We start from the raw sequence: 5392 nt of genomic DNA, 5'->3' as shown, positions 1-5392 counted from the left end.
GGAAGCTACAAAGATATTTCGAATATAGTAATTGTTTGTTGGTTTCGGCATTGTTTTCTGAACCAGAGCGGCCAGGGATTGCCCTTTCCTCCTGTCCCCTCCCACCCTAGAGAACTAGCATCTAGCTCTGCACTGGTGAGGAGAGGGCCTAGGATGAACTGGTGTGAAGCCCTGTCTCTAAAATATTAAGCATTAATACAGTTTCCTTCCTCACTGACCATGTGATTATCTTCTTCCACCCGCTTTTAAGTTTTAAAAACCAGACTTCTTATGGCCAGCACAGAGGAACTATTCCCTTGGATTCAGGTTCCCCTTTGTGTCCGTTCAGACCTCTCGCCAGGAAATTCTAGGCTCATGTACCAAGGAACAATTGGGACCATTCAGTGACTTTCTGCTTTGCTGCTGCAGTTTCTTCTTGGGGACTTGCTCACATAACCATATGGAGATTTCGAACGTGCTGGAACCTGCTCTCTCAGTAACTCTGGTCTAGTTGCACTGGATTCAGCTCTGTTGATGGATGGATTGATTTCAGGCAGTGACCAGCCTGAGTGGTTTCCCTTCTGTTACCCGGGGTTCTTTCAACTCAAAGCTCTTGGTAACTTTTACTCTATGTGAGGTGGTGTCAGGAAATAAATCAGGGGAAACACGGCCGTCCGACCGATAGATGGCGGGCACAAACAGGACAACACAAGAGTGCTTTCACTTAAAGCTAAACTTTACTTAGTCTCAAGCACTTACATACATCCACAACAGGTTGGTAAAACACCCCCAATCCTCGATAATTACTGAAGCTGAGTGTGGCTCTCGAGTGGCACAGCAGCAGCCTATCTGCTGGTGGGGAACACAAGGTGCATCCAGAGGGAGAGTCCAGTCCTCAAACGTCCCCCTACCTCAAACTTTTCCCTCTTATTTATACATTAGTAATAGAATGACCTGTCCCTTAAAGAAAACTTGTTAAGCAAGCAGTTCCAATGGTCAAGCAAGAGACTTCCTTCTGATTATTGATTAACGAGGTGTGGGTTTTTTCAGAGTTTGCAGCCTTGATGCTCCAATAGACATTCCAGGGGCACATCCTGCTCTTCTAAAATGCATGTATCAGCAACTTCAACACAATTCTTATCAGGAAGGGTGCAGGGTCAAGCTGCCTTTTCTGTGGCATCCAAAACCCCCTCCCTCCTGCCGTGGTCAAGCTGAGCTTGCTACCTGGTCACTTTACGGCCTGCTGACTTAGCTGCTTTTAGCAATAAGCCATAGTGGGTTCAGGCACTTTACTGGTTTGCCAAAATCTCCCCATACACTTCTGTGTCATCATAAATCTTAATTTTCTGTGTTTTTCAGAACACAGGCAGAGGTCCAAGACACCTTCATGACTTACACTGTGTATGATGATGTTATTACCCTGAAGCTGATCCAAGAAGCCTGCAAAATACTGGGTAAGGACTGCTCATTTCCTGATTACTGGCTTATTGAGCACTGACCACTTACTTAGTGCTCTTCACACTGACACTGTCCCTGGCTGGCCAAGAGGCCAGATCATGGCAGTAATACAATGCGCCCCCCACTAGATGCGCCGTGGAGTTGCGCTATTCAAGGGGAAGCTCTGGTAGGGCTCATGCAACATCTCCTGGCAGCTGCATAGCATGAAGAGTGTGCAAGGTGCATGGTCCAGAAGGATGGGGCAGCGGGTGCTTCCTCCTTGCCCAGCTAGTTCTGGTCCATGGCCCAGCCCCCTCCCTTTGGAGTGCCTGGCTGGGGGTGGTAGGAGCCCCACAAGTCTGGTAGCCTTTGCACTGAGCCTGCCTGCTGCACATTGCTGCATTTGCCAGAGCTTTGGAGTTGATTGTCTCAGAGCACTGGGCACTCCCCAGAGCAGCTGTATTAGGAGCCAGTCAGGGAGCTGCCAGACCTGTGGAGCTTTTCATTGCACTGGGCCTGAGAGAGATCTGCAGTGGTTTGTTTACAAAGGGCTTCCCAAACTGAACCTTGCTATTTGTTTGTGGAAGTGGGAAGTGACCTAGTCCCCATAAGTGCACTTGGAGGCTGGAGATCAGTGAACTCCAGGAATCCCCAGAGCTGGTCCCTTGTCATCCCCTTCCTGCAAAGGATACCCCAGTACAACCCTCCTGCTTACATTAAAGGGCTTTGGAGATGTTCCTGTAGCTTCTCCAGAGAGAGGCCGTTGTTGGGGATGGAGAGGAGAGAGGATAACTGGGGGAAAGAGGGTGACTGGTTTCTCAGTTCTAAGCACAAAGCTTTACCCCCATCAGCCCAAACCTTCATGAGAGCAGTGACCCCAAGGTTCTCGCCACATGAATTTGAGGCGAGATGTGAATCTTTCACACATCCAAGTTTTGCAAGCTTTGTTGTCATGAGACACGGATCATATGGTACGTTATTCTCTTGGCGTTTGGATAAGAGGTGCTATAAAACAGGGCGGGCCTATCTGGTGGGTTACTGAACACTACAGTCCCAAAAAAGAGTCATTTCTTTCTCTCTCTTTTTAAATATAGAAAAATTCACTGCGATCCCTGATATAAAGCATGGCTGTTGCAGACAGCTGTATTGGGATGTAGGATTTGTAGCATGGTACTAACCCCGGGAGTCAACATGGTCTTAAATTACTTCAGCCTGATACCTCTTATCTGTTTTTCTTATCCACAAAAGAGCTGTTTTACTATTAGGAATTAGCGACTCCACAGTTCTGTTTAGTACCAGCCTTGACCATATGGCTTAATCAACATTAAGCCATATAGCTTTTAAGGAGAAGCCAACCACTTGTTCCTCCATCTATTTTGTGACTCCAGTCAGAATTTTTTTTTCAATTTTTGGTTCCATCTAAACGATTTGGCAAACTCGACACAAGTTCGCAAATAGCTTTGGGTTGGCCAAAACGGCATTTGTCAGCAAATAAACTAGTTGCCAAAAACATTTTCACCCAGCTCTACCCACCATATCACAACAATTTTTGTAATAGGTCACCTGTGGGGCCTAGGCCATTTGCCTGTGTCTGTTTCAGACCTTAAAGGTTAGGTCAGGTCACAGGGTTTAGATAGCATTGCACAGCTGTAAATCCGAATATCTTTTACACAGATATGTCAGAAGACGCAGTGCTGAAACTTTTTGGAGAATATTTCTTTACTTTCTGTAAGATGTCGGGCTATGATCGAATGCTACGGAGTTTGGGAGGGAATCTAACTGAATTTATCGAGAATCTAGATGCTCTTCATAGTTACCTTGCATTGTCCTACCAGGTACTGTCTTTTTTCTGTGAATGTAAATTAAAGAGGCTCCACACCCTGGCAATTTTTCTAGTTCTGTGCTTTATGGAGGAAATCCTCTCCCTGCCATCCTGCTCCTGTAAGAAGATGGGGAATCCTCCCCATCAGCTCACGTGCTGGCAGTGGAATTGGAAATCTGAAGCTATTCCACCCTAAAAAGTTTTACAAACCCATCTCCACATGGGGAGGAACACTGGAGGCATTGCCAGATCCTCCAGCTTTGCCCTTCTCATGTCCACTCTGGTTCATCCCAAGTCCCCCTGGAGGTAGCCATCCTGGAAGCCCCAAGGGAGCTGTACACCCCTCTCTATGTTGCTTTCCCAAGGCATACCTCGCCCCTTCGCAACAGCACTGCAGTGGTTCCTCTGCCAAAGGACTGTGTTTCTATGTGTTGGAAGGATTTGCCCCTAAATGCCTAACAGCAGATTTGCAGGTACAAGCGAGAGAGTTCAAAATATCCTGTGGCCACTTCTGGTTCTTGTGTTCACTAAAACGGCATGGCAATGGTGGAACATGCCGAACCTACCCCAGAATCCCATGAAGAAATACCCAGAGTGCAAAACCAAAAATCCCTCAAGTAAACAAGAGACAATGCCAGAGTCCATCAGATTAGATTTTTTTTCATGCCAGTTTTCAGTTTGCTGATAAGTCTTTATGTCTTTGAAGTAATTGCTGAAATAGTGGGCCAGACCCTCAACTGGTGTAAATCAGCATAGCTCGATGACATCTGTAGGACAGGTGACTATGCAGGTGTACTGGGTTCTCTCATCTCCTTACTTAGGAAATGAATGCACCATCATTTCGTGTGGAAAAGAGGACAGACGGGGCAATGTTACTTCACTACTATTCTGACAGGAGAGGCCTGTGTCATATTGTCCCAGGTAAAACCAACATTATCTCGTACTAGGCCATAGTGTACTCTCAGATACGTCACCCAGGGCTCCCTGGGACCTCAGCACTTTGAGTCCTCACCTTCAAGGCCATGTTCAGCTTAGTTCCTGCATCTCTCTGCTCCTCTCTCTTTTCTCTTTCTGAAAAGTTAGCCCCCTCATGCTTTTCTCCATCTGCACTTCCCTCTTCTCCTCCTTCACCCTTCCTTAAGACACACTTCTTCCAAAAGGCCTATGACTCTTAGTTCTCCCTACAACGAAGCATTAACAAAAGGATGCTGGAATATTTAGTTTGAAAGGGAGTTAGACAAAAATGGTGGGACCAACAGGACACGTGTTGAATGCCACCAGTCACTTTCTTTTCCATGCTTCTTCAGCATACATTGTCTGTCTAGATTGTAAAGTGTTTGGGGCAGGGACCGGTCATCTTGTTTGTAAAGTGCCTTATGCTATTGGGGCATGTTGTGCAATTGCTTAATTACCTGGTCTAGCATCAGATACAGCTGTGCCTGAGTTTCCCCTCAGCAACTGAGTAGTTAATGTGGTTTAGCCTGCTGGCCAAACTACAAGGTCTTCTACAAGAAGATAACAAAAGTCCAAAACAAAGGGGAGGGGGCAATTGTCACATGGTTCCTGGCCTACAAATGAATGAATTATCTTAATTATGGGCTGAACCAGAACCAGGGCCTTACTTAGTCTGTAGGCTCCCTTAAAGGGCCAGCATACCAGTACTCTATAAATAATATAAGAAAACATTTCAGTGCTGAGCCTCAGCTTCTGAATTCAGATGAAGCAGCTTCCTTTCCAGCCTGCTGCTTTAGCAGATCATCTCCAGTGCAAGTTGGTGGAGCTATATTTGGGTGCTTAATAGGGGAGGGAGGAGACTAATGTGGGACTGAGGTGGGCCTGAGATAGAAATTCAGCTGTGAATCCATCTCCAAATTTCCCTAGTCTCCAGGGGCTCAGACTGAGGATTTCAGTCTGGGATCATCTGTAATGTGAGAGTGGAGATGGTCAGAAAATAGTTTTTCTTCCATAGAAATGCTGACATAGTTTCTCATGTCCCTAGTTTCTTCTATGGGCCAGACTCCCTGGCTGGACTACATCTCCCATGATGCACCATGGTCTCACCTCTTGCTGTTACCTCAGTGCATTGTGGGAGATGCCCATCCCATAGAGGAGAGTAGGACCATGATGCTTCCAAACTACAACTCCCATGAGGGA

The sequence above is a fragment of the Mauremys mutica genome, chromosome 1 (assembly GCF_020497125.1).
Source record: "Mauremys mutica isolate MM-2020 ecotype Southern chromosome 1, ASM2049712v1, whole genome shotgun sequence".
NCBI lineage: Eukaryota > Metazoa > Chordata > Testudines > Geoemydidae > Mauremys > Mauremys mutica.
This window is presented reverse-complemented; position numbering follows the sequence as displayed.